Source organism: Carcharhinus amblyrhynchos, chromosome 12 (genome assembly GCF_965287045.1).
Source record: "Carcharhinus amblyrhynchos chromosome 12, sCarAmb.v2.hapA, whole genome shotgun sequence".
NCBI lineage: Eukaryota > Metazoa > Chordata > Chondrichthyes > Carcharhiniformes > Carcharhinidae > Carcharhinus > Carcharhinus amblyrhynchos.
Genome location: NC_137335.1, coordinates 22,517,547 through 22,539,334, shown reverse-complemented (window position 1 = coordinate 22,539,334; position 21,788 = coordinate 22,517,547). Strand labels below are relative to the sequence as shown.

Sequence of the window (21,788 nt, the reverse complement as noted above, 5' to 3'; positions counted from 1 at the left end):
TCACTGAGTGTTTAAATTTGAAACATAAAAATTAATCACTGGCAAATCCAACGACAATACCAGTGTCTCATTACAGAGGAGGGAAACAAGGAAATTTGAAAGCACGATTCATTGTTGACAGTGATTTTGCAAAGCTGAAGTATTGTACTGGCTTATGTTTGGGTGATTGCACGTAAATATGTTAACCCTTTTCTTGGGATGTGAGCAACATTGGAAAGGCTGGTATTTATTGCTCATCCTTGATTGGCCATGAGAAGGTGGTGATGAGCCACCTTGAACCACTGCAGTCCATGTGTAGGTATATCTACTGTGTTCGGAAGGGAGATTCAGGATGGTGAAAGAATGGAGATACAGTTCCAAGTCAGGATGGCATGTAATGTGGAGGGGAATGTGTACGTGTTGGCATGCCCATATTTTTAATGCTATTCGTCTTTCAAGTAGTAAATCTTGTGGGTTCGGAAGGTGTCTTGAAGGAACTTTGGCAGGTTGCTGTAGTGCATCTGTATTTGGTACACATAGTTGTCACTGTGCATTGGTGGTGGATGGGATATCAAGCAAATGAGTTGTTTTGGATGGTGTCAAGCATCTTGAGTATTAGAGTCGCACTGATCCCAGTAAGTGGAGACTATTACAGTCTGGAATATCTATTATAGATGGCAGCATGGTTTTGGAGAGTTGGATGGTGAGTTGCATGCAGGAGCCTCTAAATTGCTCTTGGAGCAACATTATTTATATGGCTAGTCCTGATATGTTTCTGGTCAATAGTAATCCCCAGGATGATGTTGGGGATTCACTGATGGCAATGAGAGGAGGAAATGGTTAGATTTTCTCTTGTTGGAGATAGCCTTTGCCTGGTACTTTTGTGGCAGAAATGTTACCTGCCACTTATTAGCCCAATGGAGCCTGAGTCCAAGAGCTTGAAGTGCAGATTGCTTCAGTGTCAGAGGAGTTGAGAATGCTGTATGTCATCAGTGAACATCCCCATTTCTGAACTTGTGTTGGAGGGAAGTTCATTAATTAAGCAGCTGAAATGGTTGGGCCTAGGGCATTACTCTATGAACTGCTGCAGTGATGTTTTAGGGCAGAAAATTGGCTTGCAAAAATCAGAACCATCTTCTTCATGCAAGGTACGATTCCAACAAATGCTGAATTTCCCTCATTTCCGTTGATTTCTATTTTGCTAAAGCTCCTTGATTACTTGGTCATTTGTGCCTTTGTCAAAGGCAGTCACTCTCCCCTCAAATCTTTTTTTGTCCATGTTTGGACCAAGGATGTACTGAAGCCTCAAGCTCAGTAGCAATGGTGTAACTGAGAGCATCAATAAGTTATTGCTGGGTAAGTTTTGCTTGCAGCATTGTCAGTGACACCTTCAATTACTTTGTTGATTTTAACCTGAGTAGTTTTCTGTGTGGTAGCACCCATGCCAGTGTATGATATCACTGCTTCAAAAGTTTATAGTAGTGCTGATTGTTTCTGAATATCGCCTCTGAATTACATATTCTAATATTTCTGTATGTTAAATATAATGCCTGATTTTTAAAAAAAAATTTGCATCTGTTTTATTGGGTCTTACAGACTGTGATCATAATCTATTTCAACAGTTATTGATTTTTCTCCCTCTCCTACTGCTTTCCATTTGGAAGTTCTTGGTGTATGTAAAAAGATCTTTCCCTGGAATGTAACCTCTGTCTAGCATTTTCTAAAAGTTGTAGGTGATATACTAACTTGAGCAGTGCATTACTTTTAAAGTAGTAGATTAAATGTTACACTGCTACTTTACTATCTCTTTCAAAATATCTTGTCTGATCCTTAAAATAGCCTTTTGAACCTTTTAATGAATAACATTCATGTTCATCTGTACTACACTAAATTTGTACACAAAATATTTGCACTTACTAGAACCTGCTTTCACTGCAGTCTGATTGCCCAAGAAGCATTGTGCTGAATGAAGAGGATGAGAAGAAAGAATAAATCAACTAGTTAAAATTTGGACCTATCCAAGCCCTAGAGGCATTCATAAGTTAACATACAAATCTAAATGTTGTCCACCATTTTCATTTTGTTTGGAACTAAACAAAATCATTGCCACAATGAGACAATTGATGTTTTTGGAATTCAATGTAGTTATACTACTTCAAATAGAATTAGAAATGTGGCATCTGTCAGCTTGAATTTAGGGGTCAAAAGTTTATATGGTTGCATTACATAATACATCAAATTAACTCATTCCCTCAGAGACCCTAGATTTTAATTTATTGGACTGGTTTAAATTTGATTTTATGCACAAGGTTTGCAATCAACTCTGGTCTAAATTAATTGTATTTTTTGCTTACTTTGTGTGTCAAATATTTTCCAGTCTGATCAGGTTAAATTACATTGTCATCATGGTTTCTTCAATATTACAAGACCCGAGGGTGTTGCTTGTGTAATTATCTCTGGGATCCAATAGGATACTAAATTTGGCTCAGATTTTTAGAGTTGCCTATAAATGTATAGGTGTTAGTCAATGGATATTAAATTAATCAGTCGTTAGAGTATGAACATAGAATCCTTACAGTGCAGAAGGAGGCCATTTGGCCCATTGAGTCTGCACCAACCACAATTGCACCCAGGCCTTATCCCTGCAATCCCACATATTTACCCTGCTAGTCCTCCTGACACTAAGGGGCCACCCATGGTCAATCAACCTAATCCTCGCACATCTTTCAACCGTGAGTACATGAGGAAACCCATGCAGACATAGGGAGAATGTCTGTGTGGATTTTGCACAATGAGCCGAGGCTGGATTCAAACCCAGGTCCCTGGCTCTGAAGCCACAGTGCTGACCACTGTGCCACCGGGCCTGTGCCATGTATCGAATTTTTTAAAAGAATTGATTGTAAAAAGAGGAAATTGAAAAAGGTAGAATTTTAGATCTGTGATCAAGACTAGATCAATATTCTGAATCAACACATCATAGCATGTTATCAGTTTACTCTGTGTATTAATTCAGTAATCTATTCTACGCATCCCCTGTGTCTTGTTCATTTTAAGCTATTGAATTTTGTTGTTGTCCAAGAGGTGTTTTGACAGCAGTATTTTTGTGCTCTGTCCTTGTGCTGTGCTGCTTTCACAAAACCAGCGTCCCTTTCTTCTTTGGAAACTAGTTTTCCTGTAGAAAGTTTCTGTCTGTTTCATAAAAACATGTATCTTAACTAAAGAACCCTTGCAAAACAACAAGTTTGCTAGATCATTTAGCAATGATATTATGAAAAATCTGAATTCAGACTGGATACAGTAACATTTGAACATTAACAACATCTCGTTTGACAGTTTTAGACTGGTTACTGATGTTAGCTTGGGTTCTGTCAGCAGTAACAATGTTGGAGAATGTTTATCCCTCCTAGGCTGGCTAATGCTGGCGCTATCTGTTAAAGGTAGCCATGCTAACAAGGATTGAGTGGATAACACTGACGCATTTTTAAAACAAAACTGAAACTTGAGCCATTATGTCAGTTTTGAGAATTCTTGTGTAAGAAACTCTATTGTATTGTAATGAGAATTTCTTAGCTACTTTAAGAAAATTGAATCATAGAATCCCTACAGTGCCACCGTAGGCCATTCACAAAGCAAGCCTGCACCAACAGCAATCCCAGCCAGGCGATATCCTCGTAACCCCACGTATTTTTGCTGCTAATCCTCCTGAATTAAGGGTCAATTTTACACGGCCAATCAACCTAACCTGCACATCTTTGGATGGTCATGAACTTGGGCCTGACCAACATAGAAAATCTAAACCATGCATGTGTGGTACTTCGCAGCTGGCACATGTACGTGAGACCCAAGATTCGTAGGTCTTGGAAATGCCAACTACAGAGCTGAAGATAGAGGTTAACTTTAGTTTAATTAGATTAATTTTGAGTCTTTTGTTCACAACACACTTGGGGGGTCTTCACAGCACACCAGTGTGCCATGGTGCACTGGTTGGACCCACAGCTCTTCATGTTTGTTATTAGGACCACCGCTCTGTTTTGTATATCTTAATAATGTGGACTTGTATACTGGATAGCATAATTTAGTTTTACAGATGCGAAACTCAGGAATTTGTAAATATTAAGGAGGATAATAGATAAGACTTAGAGTAAAAATGGATAATCTCAAGATGGAGGAAATTTAATGTAGAGAAGTATGATTTACTTTAGTTGGAAGAATGAGAAGGGGTAATGTGACTTAAATAGTCCATTAAAGAGATGCAGGATTAGGGGGACCAAGGATGTGTAAACATACATCTTTTAAAGAACCGGGCTACAAAAGGCTTTCCAGAAAAGCACATGGCATCCTTGGTTTTGTGAATAGAGGCATAGCATGCAAAAGCAATTTATTGGTATATGATCAACTTGACAGATGAAGGACTGCACCCAGGCTATATATCACTTTTGTATTGAATATATTCTGTTGTCATTGTAGAGGCTGATTTTTGAGTGGCAGTCTCTTCCAAAGCTGGCACAAATGCATTGCATTGGCCTGAGATTGACTGATTCTTCTCCTTCCGGCAGGCTCACACTCCCATTGAAAAAGAGCAGAGTGCAGTAAGTTCTGTTAAACTTTTTTATAAAAAAGAAACATTGGTCATTAGTCAAGTCTTAGCTGGATACTGTGTTCAATTCTGAGTACCATTCTTTAGGAAGAATGTCAAGGCCTTAATAAATGCAGAACTTGAATGGTCCCAGCAATCAGGAACTTAAGTTACCTAGAGAAACTAGAAAAATTGGGATTATTCTTGTTAAAGTCGGGTAGGCAGGTCAGAGGGGATGAAATAGAGGTATTCCTGAATGATTTTGATTAGTGTAAACAGGAGAAATAACTGTTACCAGTAGCAGCATTGTTAGTAATCAGAGGATTAAGATTTAAGATGAGAACCTGTGGCAGCAGGAAACTTTTATTTTTACACTGAATAATTGTGATCTGGAATGCAGTGTCTGACAGGGTGATGGAAGCAGATTTGTACTAATATTCAAAGAGAATTGGATAAGTACTCAAAGACAAAATAATTATTGGGTTATGGAGAAAGAGAAGGGGAGTAAGATTACTTGGATAGCTCTACCAAATAAGTATGATGACTAAGTTGCATTCTTTTGCACTGCATCATTTTACGGTGGTAACTGAGGTAATTTTGAAAGGATTAAGGGTAGTAAGAGACACTATCTTGGTATTGTGCTAATAAGAAATGCATGTTTGAAAGTCTGGTTCTGGTTGTAATTTTGGGGCCAACTGATGGTTACCATTGTTTAAATATGGCTGAAGATAGAATACTTGAAGGCACTTTTACCACTCAATTTCCGATTAGCGGTTTTTTTTTGTGGAGGGATATATATAGTTTTCGCACCCATTGCCATTATAGTTGTGGAGTGCGTTGGCTGACAGAATGTTGCAGGATGGCACGGAACAAGGAAAATCGCAATTGAATTCTCGAGCGTATCATTTTAGTTCCCAGCGGAGAAGGTTTCAAGGAGGGGTTTTGTGCAGCAGTTCAGCAAGAGCCATCTTGCCCTCCTATCCCTCATCCTCCTTCTCCAGGAAATGGTGCCAATCTGGCCATTCCTGCTTCAGACCTAGAGTAACCCCCAAACATCCCATGACCAGGCACTTTCTTTCTCTTGGTGACTTCTGTTTGGTACACTAAATACCATACATCACTCTTTTTAAATGAGGTAGTTAGACGATGAGAAAATGTTTGAGTTTTAGTGAAATCTTGAAGTATCAGGAAGTGTTCCGACGTACCTTGAATGTGCTTTTGAAACTCCATTGTTTATGTACAGTAGAAAGTGAATAGTGAAAGCTGAGCATGGATTTAAGAAGCAGTAGAAATTGTTACTTATTGTGGTGTCAGTCATGTAGGCTGTGTTTTTAAAGAAGGATTAGTGCTTCAAGGTGAATGACCTATACTTCTGTTTCAGTGAGTTGAATTGTACTCATAGCCAGGATTTGTGTTAAGAGTTGTATTTAATTTTCTTCTGCGTTCCTACAACAAATTTAATTAAAGTAAAAAGAACATTTATACTTAGAAAAAGTGATGAGTTATGTATTTACAGTACATTTAAATAATTAGTAAAATCTGTTGAAACCACTCCTGTAGAGACCTGTGGATAATAGAAATGCTTGATCCTAGCAGCTGCTGAAAGAAAGTTAATGGATTTACACCTTATTTCACTTTGGGTTCCCAAGTAGAGATTTTAGTGTCCTAAAACACTTAATAGGGGATCCATGGAAGGCAGATGAACAGAACACCTCACCAGATTTTTTCCAAGTGTCTTTGTTTTGGAGTCAGCTCATTTTATTTTGTGTGTCTGCACACTCGAAGGGGAAAGTTTGGTGGAACTCATTTATAATTGTCATTTGAAACCACTATATCTTTATTCTAAGAAAACATGTTTTTCAGGCTATAATGATTTTCAGTGTGATTCTTTGTGACTTTTGTCACAAAGCAAGCTGTTATGATGTGACAATGATAAAAAGGCTGACAATTCAAAACGTAAGACAAGTTGCTGTATCCTTTCATTATCTGCCTTTAAGAATCATTTTTTGTTTTGCTAAACTCAGCACTATTGTACCTAAGAGCAGGATAAAATATTGTGAACAGCTTGTGTTAGAGCGGGACACTGATCACTTGTGAAGTTTAAACTGGTATTTTCTATTTACATCTGTTATATACCAAAAAATGCAATTCATTTTGTCACACATGGTGAGACAAATAAAGCATTATTGCTGTCAAGGCAATCTTTGCTGCAGGGAAAGCAGCTCAGGCATATTTACACACTGATAGTTGGTTATTGAAAACCTCCCTGTTCAAAAAGAAATTCTCCCAAGGGTTCAAATCTGGCCAAATAAGAGTTTGGCCTAGATTCTAACTGTGGAGCAAGATAATGTACTGAAATGATTCTTTTTGAGACAATGAAAAATAAACATATTTTCTTCCTGGTGATTAATCTTTTACAATGTTTCTTTGTGAAAATATCGGAACAGAAGTGAGTAAAATAAATTTGTGGAATATCCTCAATCTCCTTTTGCAGTGAGTAGTGGATAGGAGAGAATAAACATTATGTGCATGTGTACTCTTCATTCTGCTACTTTGATGGACTAATGAAAAATTGTCTGTGGGAACTCTTAATAATTGAGTGAAGGGGGATAATCCTGTCAGCCTGCTGATGGTTAATTTTCTTTTTTATTAAATATGGCAAAGTGCCATGGTTCAATATTGCTGAAGCTGTGATGTTAGTCTTTAAAATTAATTTGTGGTAAATGTTGAAATACTTTTTTCTAAAAGTATTTAGTATTTTGTCTGAGGCAAATATCAAGTTTTTGCAGGAGTATGTCACCTTTTGAAAGATTTCTGAGCTGGGTGGGGAAAAACTACTGCCTGAATGGATGCAATTGATGGATCAGAACGATGCAGCTGTTAGATATGAAAAATATCTTCAAGCTGCTGTGTTCCAAGCTGTAGAATGCAGCACTTTTTTTTTACAATAAAGGTGATGAATTTAATGGAAAGTCGAGATAGACTGGAAATTGCAGACCTTGATACAAACAAGAACTGCCAACGAAGCAACTCGAGTGCTTGCTTGAAATTTACTTTCTGTTCCAATATCAAGGGAATAATAGAAATTGGTGGGCATTTTGAAGGATACGTTTGGTTCAGATAAATTGTATCTGGCAGTTTCTCGATATTCAAGGTCAAAGACGGTAGTTAGAGTTGATAACACTTAACTCTGTAACCTGGATTTTATAAAAAATGACTAAATGATTAACACCAGTAAAAGTAGATAATGGATTACATAAGCCCATACTTTCAAGTGCCAAATATGCTGCTGTTTATCGATGCCTTTTAAATGCTGGGACTTTGCAGCAGAGATTAGGATATTGGAACTGACTTTGCTTAAAACCCATAGTTATTCCAAATAATTTTCTCTTGGAATTAGAAACTAGAAATGGCTAAAGCTGGATTCATGTCTCAGTGCATGCAAAAAGTAAAATTATAGGATAACTGAAGTGCTACATCTCATCTTTTACCTGTCAACTGATAAATGTTATGCTTGTAGAGAGCCACACTATATGTTTAGATTGTGTTTTATCAGTTTATAATTAAAACCTGGACATATAGGTAGAGCATTGACATCCTCTAATTAGCTCTACTCAATGTAAACAAACAACAAAGCTTTATGATTTAAGAATATTGAAATATAACTTATTATAATAACTGAACTGAATGTCATTCTCTCAAAAATTTCCTCAGTGAATTGTTAAACCGCATCTGCTTATGTCATGTACCACTGAACAGAAATCAGGTGATGGATAAAGGAAGACTGTTGTTTCCAAAGGATCCACTTTGTAAAATCCAACACAATCATCTATTTAAATTGAGAGTGATATTGGTTTAATGTTGCCCCAATTGTCCTTGATAGTGTGATCCGATTATGTGATTTTGAAATGCAGCAAAGAAGTGCTTGTTCAAACTACTTGCATGATTTTATGCCTGTCTAAGTTTAATGGTTTGACTTGTGGTGATTTTGCTATAATAACACCTGGAAACCAATGCAGTTTGTTTATTAAATGCCTCTATTGTAATCATAATTAGAATAGCAATAATATTATTGCAGCATAGTTCACTAAATGTCACATAAATAGTGATGTTACAGACTTTCATAACTCTACCATTTTGTGTATGTACTCTTAATTTGATCATAGATATTTTCGAACTCGTGTTGCAACCCGCAACAATAACTTAGGTAAATACTATTACAGGGATATGGTTAGCTCAGTTGGCTATCTGCCTTGCATGTAGCTCAGGATAAATGCTAACAGTGTGGCTTCAAGTCCTGTTCCAGTTGAGGTCACCTTGGGTTGTAGCCATTTGCCAGTAATATGTAGAAAATCACTCAAAGTCAACAGACTTTTGGCTGCTGTCCAAATTTTCTGGTCCAGCCCGTGCCAATCCTCACTAGTGGTGGGACTGGAAATTCCTGCCCAATGTCACAGCACTTGGCTGTGAACATCAAATGTGTTAACAAAAGTGTAACACTTTTTTACATCCGTTGCACAACCGTGACCTAAAAGTGATTTAAATATTTCTCCACTTTTCTAACCTTAACACTACACCTAGGGGCAGCCCCAACATCTGCAGCAGAGATGGAGTCAGCCTGCTGACCACAATGGCCTGACACTGGATGTTCTCTGATGGTGTGATCCATATTTGAACGCTAAGACAGTCTGATCTCTCCTTCCCCACAAGCACGATCCCTGTACTCCCTAGTGATTGTGGTGGCATCCTCTTTGAATTCCATGAGGGGTGTGATGTTGGCTGTCTCGTCCGGTCTGGCCAAGTTGACCTTGAATGAAGACAAAAGAAAGGGATGGAACAGAGATTGGGAAAGAGACAGGTCTCTTGTATATGGTGAGCGCTCCCCAAAAGAGGCTGGTGGAGTGTGAGCTGCATGATAGATGAGATTATGGTGATGTGAAAGTTTGTGAGCAAGTCAGTGGTGAAGTGGCCCTCGCTAATGGTAGTGGGAGATCCCTGAAGAGAGTAGCCCTTTGAGTACATGATGCCATGATGAGAGCTTGAGATCGAAAAGGGTTTAAGGATGACTTACCCTGGTGGACCAGATGAGATCATTCATCTTCCTGGACTGTATGGCATTGCAGACATGAATGGCCAATTGTGCTGATGTCCTCCGTAATGGTCTCCCATGCTGGAGAGGTGAGGCTGGTATGCTTTCTAGAGTTGTCCCAAGGTGGACAAATCCATTCCCGACCCACCGCTGATTCAGGGAGCTACTGCTTTTTAGTTGTTGAGCATGCAGATTCCAAGATTGTACATAATTCATGAGTTTCCAAGTGCAATTTCTCGCCATTTCAAGTGGCGGGATCCATGCTGCTGAACCCACCTATCACTGCACTTCGTCTCAAACAAAAATTTCTTTCGTGATTACAGTACCTGTCCTAATTCTTTGGCCTGTGCTCCAGTAAAAACCAGGAACTGACAAAATAAATGGCTTTTGTAGTTCAATTTAATTGTCCACTTATTCATAAGTAACAAGTTTAAGCATCCAGGAACCAATTCTTATTTTCCTACCTTTTACAGGGATGTTTGTTATTGGGTAACTTCCAGTTACACATGCTGGGATAACCTGGGTCGCTAACTTGTTAGCTGCTTTCAGGCAGAGGTTGTACCAACTTTTTAATTTTGTATGAATTACTGATTAGTTACGACACAATTTGTTTATTTATTTTCCTCACTTGGGTGAGGTGTAATTGCTGTGACTTATTGAACCACTTGGCATGTATTTTTTTTTCCAAAATGTCACATATGGAGAACTTTCAGATTGCTAACGGCTCATGGCTGTAGTGGTTGGCCCCCAATCAGTGGCTTTGCGAGCATTGCTGGCTTTTCATTAATGCAGTTTTAAATTTAAAATCTGTTGTTTCATAGGATCAAAACAATTTATGTCCTTGTGACAATGCTTTTTTGGCTTTGATATTGCAGTCCTTTGGTATTGTGAAAAGTGCAGTTCTCCTATCTCAAAAATAATACAAACTAAAAGTAATGACTGGCAGTTACGTAGCTTACTTTTGAAATGTGTGCAATTTAAGCATTCTTAAGCATGTTTGCACTTGCAGTGACACAGCACAAGTGAAACAAATACTGTTCTGTAGCACAACGGAGCATATTTGATTAGAAAGAGACTGAGCACCACAAGAATTTATTTGGGGTGACAAAAATAATTATTTCTTCTTTTATGAAGATTGCACGTTTGACCCAATTTCTTCCTAGACTTGAGGTAACATTAGTAGAAATGCGTGTGCAATTTTCTCTCACACTTACACTTACAAAATAGAATTACTAAGATATTACTTATTATTTTGCTTCCTTTTGTTACATAACACTTCCATTATATTACAGCAATGTGTGTTTTGAGAGAAATGTGAAATACTTGAAGATAAATGTACACATTTGATGCTGATGTTTTTTCATCCACGCTACGCCGTGACAGATCACCAGTTAGTTCGACGGGCACAAAGTTGCTGCCTATTCATGCCATGCTCCTGCTGCAGTGAAGATGGAGAATTTGGCAACAAGCCAAATCTCCATTCACTGCATCAGGATGGGAAAATACCACTGGTGTGAATGGTTGGAAAATTCCAGCCAACCTGTCCTTCTGAGAATGACACTTATTTCCCAAACTACTGCTCTGATTCTTTTGTTTCACTACTTTCCTGTAGAAATTGGGAAATGATTTAAAAGACATTCAAAGTAGATTAAAATGATAATTTCGCTATGTAGTTTAACAAACTTTTTTAACAGGACTTGTCAACTTTTGTCGTCTTTATTTCCACCTGATGAAATACGTTATGTCATGATGGAATGTTTTAATGCTTTCAAGATTATCCTCGCTATCAGTTACCAGGGTACTTTAAATGAAGGCAGTGCAAATGTTAGAAGTGCTTGTGAAGGAAAACAAATGAAAGATTGAAACAGTTCTTAAAAAAGAACGTCTGGTGAAAATATTACTCACGTAAATCTGAAAGAAAATCAAATCTTTGCAAAACTTCAACATTTCTCAATGATCAAAAAATGGAAATTTTTCAGTGCCAATTTGTATTCTGTTTAATTTGTTTATTTTTTCACTTTTAAATTGTCATAAAACTAAATTTTAATACATGAGATTATGCTGACTGATTATGAGGACACCTTTTTCATAAATTATTCCAAGATTTAGGTTTCAGATTTATATAAGCTAGTTTTGGGTTCTAGCTCAATGTGCCCTCAGGCCTTAGTGTACATTTCGAGTCTTATGAAGTTGCAATATTCCCGTAGAAAGAAGCCCCTTGAAATCTGAATACTGTATAGAAGCTATAGAGATTCAGTGATTCAGCAGAAAAGAGCTTTTGAACTAATAAGTTTTAATCTAATGTTCTGCTACATCGAGAGGCTTATTATAGTCAAGTAATTTATTATTTCCTTTATTGTTATTGTTGAGAAGCAGCATCATAGTTACTTTATGCAGGGATGTTCAAAGCAGTGCTTGGCTCCCAGTATCTGAAATAATTTAATATTGCTCTGTAAAACTGTGGATGCAGGTTATTAAATTCAAGAGTTTTGGATCTTAAAACAGTTGCTCAGACATAGGACAATTAAAATAAGGCAGTTTCCAATATAAATCAAAGAACTATGCAGTGCAAAAGAGGTCTTTCGGCTGCACTGACACCTGAACTCCCACATAATCACATCTGCCATCACTTGGCCCACAGGACTGAATGTTATGATGAGCCAAGTGCTCATACTTTTTAAAGTATGTGAGGCGGCCTGCCTTAACCACCCTCAGGCAGCGCATTCCAGATCATCATCACCCTCTGGGTAAAAAGGTTGTTCCTCACGTTTCCTCCCCATCCCCTCCAACCTCCTGTCTCTCACCTTGAACCTGTGTCCCCTCATGACTGACCCTTTAATGTGAATAACTACTCCTTATCCACTCTGACAGTGTGTCTCACCTTGATCAGGTCGTCCCTCAGTCTTCTCTACTCCAGTGAAAACAACCCAAGCTTACGCAACCTCTCCTTATAACTTAAATTTTCCATCTCAGGCAGCATCCAGGTGAATCCCCTCTGCACCCCCTCCAGTGCAATCACATCCTTCCGATAATGTGGTGATCAGAACTGTGCACACTACTCCAGCTGTGACCTCACCAAAGTTCAATACAACCCAACTATAATTTCACTGCTTTTGTAATCTATGCCTCGATTGATAAAGGCAAGTGTTCCATATGTCTGTTTCACCGCCCTGCTACATGTCCTTCTGTATTCAGAGATCTGTGGACAAGACGCTGAAGTTCCTTTGTTGCACAGAACTTCCTAGTGTCCTACCAATCATTGAGTCAGTATATTGTTTTACTTTTTGAAGAACGTATTTATGTTCAGAGTAAACTTATGAAAATATTGTAATGTGAATTACCAGTAAATAAAATTTGCCCTCAAGTTATGTATCACTGAAATGCTTGCTAGTGTTACTTTAGTGTTACAGGTAATAAAGCCAGTGAAAAGATAAGATGTACTTTCGTGTTGATTTGCTACCAATCATTTATTTGCATCCTTTAATACACTCAGGTTACAAATTATTGTCATTGAAAGAGCTGCTATGTACTATCTCTGTATATAGAGTCATAGAACATAAGAAATAGGAGCAGGAGTAGGCCAACTAGCCCTTCGAGCCTGCCCCGCCATTCAATAAGATCATGGCTAATCTGTCGTGGCTCAGTTCCACATTCCTGCCCTCTCCCCATAACCCTTAATCCCCTCTCTCATCAAAAACCCATCAACCCGCGTCTTAAAAATATTTAGCGAGGCAGCCTCCACCACTTCAGCAGGCAGAGAATTCCAGAGATTCACCACCCTTTGAGTGAAGAAGTTCCTCCTCAACTCTGTTCTAAACTGCCCCCCCTTTATCTTGAGGCTATGCCCCCTAGTCCTACTATCCTTTCTGAGCGGGAAGAGTCTCTCCACCTCTATCCTATCCATCCCATTCATCATCTTATACGTCTCAATGAGATCTCCCCTCATTCTTCTAAACTCTAACGAGTACAAGCCTAATCTATTCAGCCTCTCCTCATAGCTCAACCCCCTCAACTCCGGCATCAGCCTAGTAAACCTCCTCTGCACTCCCTCCAAGGCCAAAATATCTTTGCGCAGGTGCGGCGCCCAAAACTGCACACAGTACTCCAGCTGCGGCCTCACCAATGCCCTATACAGCTGCAGCAAGACCTCCCTACTTCTATATTCAATCCCCCTCGCGATGAAGGCCAGCATCCCATTTGCCTTCCTGAGCACCTGCTGCACCTGCAAGCTGGGTTTTTGCGACTCATGCACAAGGACCCTGAGGTCCCTCTGCACCGTCGCCTGCTGCAGTTTTTCTCCACGTAAGTAATAATCCTTCCTACCATTATTCCTACCAAAGTGGACCACCTCGCACTTACCAACATTAAATTCCATTTGCCATTTCCTGGCCCATTCGCCCAGCCTATCTAGGTCCTTCTGTAGACTCTCCCCACCCTCCGCACAATTTGCCTTTCCACCAATTTTGGTGTCATCAGCAAATTTCGACACCCTACACTCGGTTCCCTCCTCCAGATCATCTATATAAATGGTAAATAGCTGAGGCCCCAGCACCGACCCCTGGGGCACTCCACTAGTCACCATCCGCCAATCCGAATAGCACCCATTGACCCCCACTCTCTGCCTCCTATTTGACAACCAGTCCTCTATCCACGCTAACACCCTACCCCCAACTCCATGCCCCCTGACCTTCTGCAATAACCTCTTGTGAGGTACCTTGTCAAACGCCTTCTGAAAATTCAGAAAGACCACATCCACCGGCTCTCCTCTATCCACTGCCCTAGACACATCCTCATAGAACTCCAGTAAATTTGTCAGACACGACTTCCCTTTAAGAAAACCGTGCTGCGTCTGCTCTATCAAGCAGTTCCCCTCAAGATGCCTCGCTATTTCCTCCTTGATGACGGATTCTAACATTTTACCTACAACAGACGTTAAACTAACAGGCCTATAATTCCCCGCCTTTTGCCTGGCACCCTTCTTAGACAACGGCGTAACATTAGCCGTTTTCCAATCTTCCGGCACTTCCCCGGAATCCAGCGACGTTTGGAAAATAACCACCAAGGCATCCACTATCACCTCCGCCATTTCTTTCAGGACCCTCGGATGCATTCCATCCGGTCCTGGGGACTTGTCCACAATCAGCCCCTCCAGTCTGTCGAGCACCACCTCTCTAGTAACAGTAATGTCATCGAGACCCTCCAGTCCTACCACCTTTCCATCTCTAACATCCGGCAAATTATTCACGTCCTCCTCCGTGAAGACCGAAACAAAAAAGTTATTCAAGACCTCAGCCATTTCCCCATCCCCTACCACTAAGTCCCCCTTTTCATCCTCTAAGGGACCAACGTTCACCCTAGCCAGCCTCTTCCTTTTTATATATTTATAAAAACTTTTGCTATCCTTTTTTATATTAAGCGCTAGCCCAGCTTCATAGTTTCTCCTACCCTTCTTTATCAAATTCTTTGTCAATCTTTGTTGACATTTAAACCTCTCCTAATCCTCTTCTCGCCCACTACTCTTAGCTACTCTAAACGCCTCCGCTTTTAATTTAACACTTTCCTTCACCTCCTTCGTTATCCACGGCTTATTACCTCTCCTCCTACGGTCCTTTTTGACCATCGGAATAAATTTCTGCTGAGCCCCAGAAAAGATCTCCTTAAAGATCCTCCACTGCTCCTCAGCAGACCTACCTTCTAACGCGCTCCCCCAGTCCACATTCGCCAATTCTTCTCTCATCCTTCCGTACTCCCCTCTGTCCAAACAAAGGACGCGTGTCCGGGAACCCACTTTCTCCTCCTCCATCTGCACCAGAAACTCCACCATACAATGATCACTCTCCCCAAGAGGATCCTTCACCGCAAGGTCCCTAATTCTACCCACCTCATTACATAGCACCAGATCCAAGATAGCTCGCTCCCTCGTCGGCTCCAACACACACTGTTCAAGGAAACTATCCCGGCAGCATTCCAAGAACTCCTTCTCGAGCCCACCGCGTCCAACATGGGTCGACCAATCAATATGCAGATTGAAATCCCCCATAATTATGGCCGTTCCATTCCTGCACGCTACACTTATTTGTGCGTTAACAGCCCGCCCCACCTCCAGATCATTATTCGGGGGCCTATAGACGACACCCACCAGCGTCTTCCTCCCTTTGCTGTTCCTAATCTCCACCCACAACGATTCCACGTTCTGCTCTTTGGCTCCAATATCATCCCTTGCTACCACCCTGATGCTATCCTTAATCAGCAGAGCTATGCCCCCCCTTTTTCCTCCCGCCTATCCTTCCTAAACACTTGATACCCCTGGACATTCAGCTCCCAGTCCCTGTCACCTTGCAGCCACGTCTCTGTAATGGCCACCAGATCATATCCATTTGTGCTGATCTGCGGCACCAGTTCATCCACTTTATTCCGAATGCTTCGTGCATTCAGATAAAGTGCCTTCATCCCAGCCTTCACCTGGACCCTATTTGCCGGAATGCCACCAACCATACTCACGCCCCCCTACTCCCTTTATTATTGGGACATCCTTGGCCTCTTCCCTTACCTGTACCATCTCCTTAACTTTAGGCCTCGTAATGTCACCTACCCTCGCACCCTCCCCCTCCAATTAGTTTAAAGCCCTGTCTACAGTCTTCTTTACACGATTCGCCAGGACTCTGGTCCCAGCACGGTTCAGATCAACCCATCCTGCCCGAACAGGTCCCACCTACCCCAATACTGATGCCAATGCCCCATAAATTCAAACCCATTCCTCCCACACCAATCCCTGAGCCACCCATTCACTTCCTTAATCCTATCAACCCTACGCCCATCTGCACTCGGTTCAGGCAGTAGCCCAGAGATAACCACCTTGTCGGTTCTACTTTTTAATTCCATTCCCAGCTTTTCATACTCCCTCCCCAGATCCTCAGTTTGCATTTTGCCTACGTCGTTGGCACCCACATGTACCACAACGACCGGATTCTCACCCTCCCACTCCAGCTTCCTCTGCAGCCCAGATGCGACATCCCGGACCCGAGCACCAGGCAGACAACACACCCTAGCCAGCCTCTTTTTATATATTTATAAAAACTCTTGCTATCCTTTTTTATATTAAGCGCTAGCCCCGCTTCATAGTTTCTCCTACCCTCCTTTATCAACTTCTTTGTCAATCTTTGTTGACATTTAAACCTCTCCCAATCCTCTTCTCGCCCACTACTCTTAGCTACTCTAAACGCCTCCGCTTTTAATTTAACACTTTCCTTCACCTCCTTCGTTATCCACGGCTTATTACCTCTCCTCCTACGGTCCTTTTTGACCATCGGAATAAATTTCCGCTGAGCACCAAGAAAGATCTCCTTAAAGATCCTCCACTGCTCCTCAGCAGACCTACCTTCCAATGCGCTCCCCCAGTCCACATTCGCCAATTCTTCTCTCATCCTACCGTACTCCCCTCTGTTCAATCAAAGGACGCGTGTCCGGGAACCCACTTTCTCCTCCTCCATCTGCACCAGAAACTCCACCATACAATGATCACTCTCCCCAAGAGGATCCTTCACCGCAAGTTCCCTAATTCTACCCGCCTCATTACATAAAATAATACCCTGAACCAAAGTCCTCCAGTTTGGAGGGGGTAAGGAACAAAGTAGGCATGACTACAAATCACTTACTTTTGCATGACTGTCGTCAATGATGGCTGTGCAGTTCTCTTTCTGATAGCACTCAGAAATATAAAAAGTGAACTATGGTGTCCCATTACATCACAGATTCTGATTTTCTTGTTTTGCAATGTCTTTGCATTGAAATGTTTCACCGCTTGCTCAGGATCAGTTAAGAGAAGTGAACCTGGACTTTATTGGTTCAGTATATGTATCAGCCACCCACTGTTATACCAAGCATAGCCAACAGGAGAGCTTTAACCTGAAGATCTTAAATTTAAAAAGTACCATGGGGGCAGCGTGGTAGCACAGTGGTTAGCACTGCTGCCTCATAGTGCCAGGAACCTGGGTTCAAATCCCAGCTTGGGTCACCGTCTGTGTGGAGTCTGCATGTTCTCCCATGTCTGCATGGGTTTCCTCTGGGTGCTCCAGTTCCTTTCCACAATCCAAAAGATGTGCTGATATTGGCCATGCTAAATTCTCCTTCAGTACCCGAACAGGCACCAGAGTGTGGCAACCAGGGGATTTTGACACTAACTTCATTGCAGTAAGCTTGTGACTAATAAATAAACTTTAACTTTGTGTAATATTTGAGAATTCTTTGGTTTTTAAGTGTACATTGAGCTAGGGATTTGTTAGACTAGGGGGTTTATTTAATGCTAATTTTGAACTAAGGAGCTTCAGCCATAAATAAATTTTCAGAAGTAACTGTAATCCCTCACAACATTTGGTCTTCGTACTGCACATTCTGCTGTTGCAGACTTTGTGTTTTGTGACCATTTGTTGCTTATAACTCCATTTATTTGTGGCAAGGACAGCACAATGGCACAGTGGTTAGCGCTGCTGCTTCCCAGCGCCAGGGACCCAAGTTCAATTCCAGCTTCAGGTCTGTGTGTGGAGTTTGTACACTCTCCCCATGTCTACGTTGGTTTTGCCTGGGTGCTTTGATTTCCTCCCACAGTCTGAAGATGTGTGGGTAAGGTTGATTGGTCATGCTAAATTGTCCCTTAGTGTCAAGGGGACTAGCAGGGTAAGTAGGTGGGGTTACAGCAATAAGGTGGGATTGTCGCTGGTGCAGGCTCAATGGGCTGAATGGCCTCCTTCTGCACTGTAGGGATTTTATGATACGCATGTAATTGAGTGTTTACATGACAAATCAAATGTCTTTTTTGTTTGTTTTAAAGGCAGCGGTTGCATGCTGTTTTCTTTTGGGGCATGAAAGAAGAAATAGCGAGGCACCTAGAAAAGAATGGTTTGATTGAGCAGACAAGGTTCATTAAGGAGAAGTTGTGTTTGACGAATTTATTGGATTTCTATGACGATGTGACTAGTGCAGTAGACAGGGGAACCAGTGGATGTGGTGTTTTTAGATTTCCAAAAGGCGTTTGATAAGGTGCCTCAAAAGATTGCTATAGAAGGTTAGGGTGCACGGAGTTTGGGGTAAGGTGTTAGCGTGGATAGAGGATTGGCTGCCTAATAGGAAGCAGAGAGTTGGAATCAATGGGTGCTATTCTGGTTGGCGGTTGGTGACTAGTGGAGTGCCACAGGGATTGGTGCTGGGGCCTCAGCTATTTACCATTTATATAGATGATCTGGAGGAGGGTGCTGAGTGTAGGGTGACGAAATTTGCTGATGACGCAAAGGTGGGTGGAAAAGCAAATTGCGTGGAGGGTGTGGAAAGTCTGCAGAGATCTGGATCGGCTGAGTGAGTGGGCGAGGACCTGGCAAATGGAGTATAATGTTAGCCACTGTGAGGTTATCCACTTTGGCCCAAATAATAGTAGGAGGGATTATTATTTAAAAGGCGAAAAGCTGCAGCATGCTACGGTGCAGAGGGACCTGGGGGTCCTTATGCACGAATCGCAAAAACCCAGTCTGCAGGTGCAGCAGGTGATCAAGAAGGCGAATGGAATGTTGGCCTTTGTAGCGAGGGGGAGGGAGGTCTTGCTGCAACCGTACAGGGTTCTGGTGAGGCCGCAGCTGGAGTACTGTGTGCAGTTTTGGTCGCCGCACTTGTGCAAGGATATATTGGCCTTGGAGGGAGTGCAGAGGAGGTTCACTAGGCTGATACAGGAGATGAGGGGGGTTGGCCTATGAAGAGAGGCTAAATAGACTAGGTCTGTACTCGTTGGAGTTGAGAAGATGAGGGGGGATCTTATAGAGACATATAAGATGAAGGGTATGGATAGGGTAGAGGTAGAGAGATTCTTCCCGCTTAGAAAGGATAGCAGGACTAGGGGACACAGCCTCAAGATAAGAGGGGGGAGGGTGCAGTTTAGATCGGAGTTGAGGAGGAACTTTTTCACTCAAAGGGTGGTGAATCTCTGGAATTCTCTGCCCGTTGAAGTGATGGAGGCTACCTCGCTGAATATATTTAAGTCATGGGTAGATTTCTGATAGACAAGGGAATTAAGGGTTATGGGGAGAAAGCGGGAAAGTGGAACTGATCCACTTCAGATCAGCCATGATCTTCTTGAATGGCGGGGCAGGCTCGAAGGGCTGGATGGCCTGCTCCTATTTCTTATGTTCTTATGAGGGGAAGGATTGCTAGTCCAAGCATTTTTCAATCTGCAAACTTTCCTCAGCAGATTCTAATGAACTTCAGGCTGTTTATAACAGTTAGACTTTGTCATCTTTCAAGAAAAGGGCGTGCTAAACAGCAGCATAGGAGTAGGGTAATACATTATGCACATGGCAAAATACTTCCTGGTATAAAACAATTGCAATTATGATAAATCATACAATAGGAATATTAGCTTATATGTTGCACTTAGTATTAGAAAAGCTAAGTCTGAAGGAGTGAGAGAGATTAGTTACAAGCTCGTGAGTCAGCTCAACAGTTCATGAAGATTAGGAAAGATCAACATTGAAAAATCAACTGAAATTAAAAATATTTACCCGACTCCTGATGAGACAACTTTATTATCTCTTAAGGAGTATGTAGAATCAGGTGGTCAATCAATTCCAATAGGATTGAGAAATACTATAACAGCACCCATGTAGCTGTAGCAAACAAACTGTGTCTTCAATGCACATGATACGCTATGAAATCTACAAATTTAAAACAATCCTGCATCTCTGGAGTGCAACTATATTTACCTATTCAGGTATTTATTTACTTTGTTTTCTGTAGTGATTTTGATCACTTAAAGCAATCAAAGAAGACTTTGCCAGATTTTCCAAATTGGCCTATTTTGTTTTGTCTCAGCCAAGAGTTTACTTGGTCGGTAGGGAGTCTCTATCATGTATAAGACATCACAACTACATCAAATAGGCTGAATGGACCAGTTGGTATCTTCCTACAATTCTTGTATGCTGAAATCTCCCTATAACTAAGAAAACTGTGAATTACTGCTGTGCATTAACCAAGAACATTGTGAATTTCTGTGCATTTTTAAATGATTAGAATGAGCCTGTTATGAAACGTATGATTCTGGGTAACAGTCCCAACATCAGAACAACCTCTGAAATGTAGGCAAAATTTGGCCATTAAGATAAATTTTTTGCAAATGTTGAGAATATATCGTCTGCTAAATGAGCAAAATAATTATATAGAACCTTGTCTGAAATGATAGAAATTAATTTTCTTGTTAAAGCTGTGAATTATACTTGAGTGCTGCAAGAGGCTGAAATTCAGAATTCTTGTTATGGAAGTAAATCAGAATAATTGCTAGTGAGTTTAGATGTGTAGATTTAACCTTGTAGCTAAGGCATTCATTGCAGTCGATGAATTAAGTATTGTCTCAACTCCCATTACTCTTCCAAAAATAAGTTAAACCTTTTTCTTCCTGAATGTTCACTCAAATTCTCAGTGTTTAATTTGAGGATTTCCTGCGGTTATAACAATCAGCTTATGGTTGTATAGCACTCTTACAATAGTGTCTTTGAGATCAAGAAGTGCTGATAAGATGGCTCGGGCAAGTATAAGGATGCTCCAAGAGGGACAGGCCAAAAAAGCATGACATAGGACTGTAGTGACTGAACTGGGAAGATGGGGCTTGCCTGGGGAGGTACAAATCACAGCACAAGACAGGGCTTGATGGAGGAACAGTATTATGACGTTATGTCCCACCCAGGACTAGGTGGCTAACTTCACTTTTATGTAATGAAACATCCCAAGGGGCTTCACGGGACCATTATAAAATGTATGACACAGCTATACAGAGATATTAGGCCAGATGACCAAAAGCTTGATCAAAGATGTAGCCTTTAAGAAATCTCTCAAAGGAGGGAAGTGAAGTAGAGAAGAAAAGAAGTGTAGAGATTGAATTCCAGATATTGAGGCCTAGACAACTGAAGATATGCCACCAATGGTGGAACAATTATGATTCGAGGTGTGCGAGAGGCTGGAGTTAGAGGGATACAGCTATATCAGAGGAATGTAAACTTGCAGATAGATGATTGCAGAGATAGGGAAGGACAACGCCATGGAAGAATATGAAACGAGGATAATTATAAAATAGAGGCTTAGTAGAAATCAATGTAGTTTGGTGAGCACAGA

At 41.0% G+C, this 21,788-nt stretch overlaps 1 protein-coding gene across 6 annotated transcripts in view; it reads left to right on the top strand.

The window, feature by feature from the left end:
- LOC145350848 (KH domain-containing RNA-binding protein QKI) overlaps positions 1–21,788 on the top strand; it is a 595,016-nt gene that overhangs the window by 38,011 nt on the left and 535,217 nt on the right. Inside the window, exon 1 of one of the 6 annotated variants that reach the window (XM_080200213.1) lies at positions 10,729–10,814. The exons of the other annotated variants lie outside the window; for them this stretch is intronic. The gene's annotated coding sequence lies outside the window, so the exon portion shown is untranslated. Of the gene's footprint in view, positions 1–10,728; positions 10,815–21,788 lie in introns of those variants that run through there. 6 annotated transcript variants of the gene reach the window in all.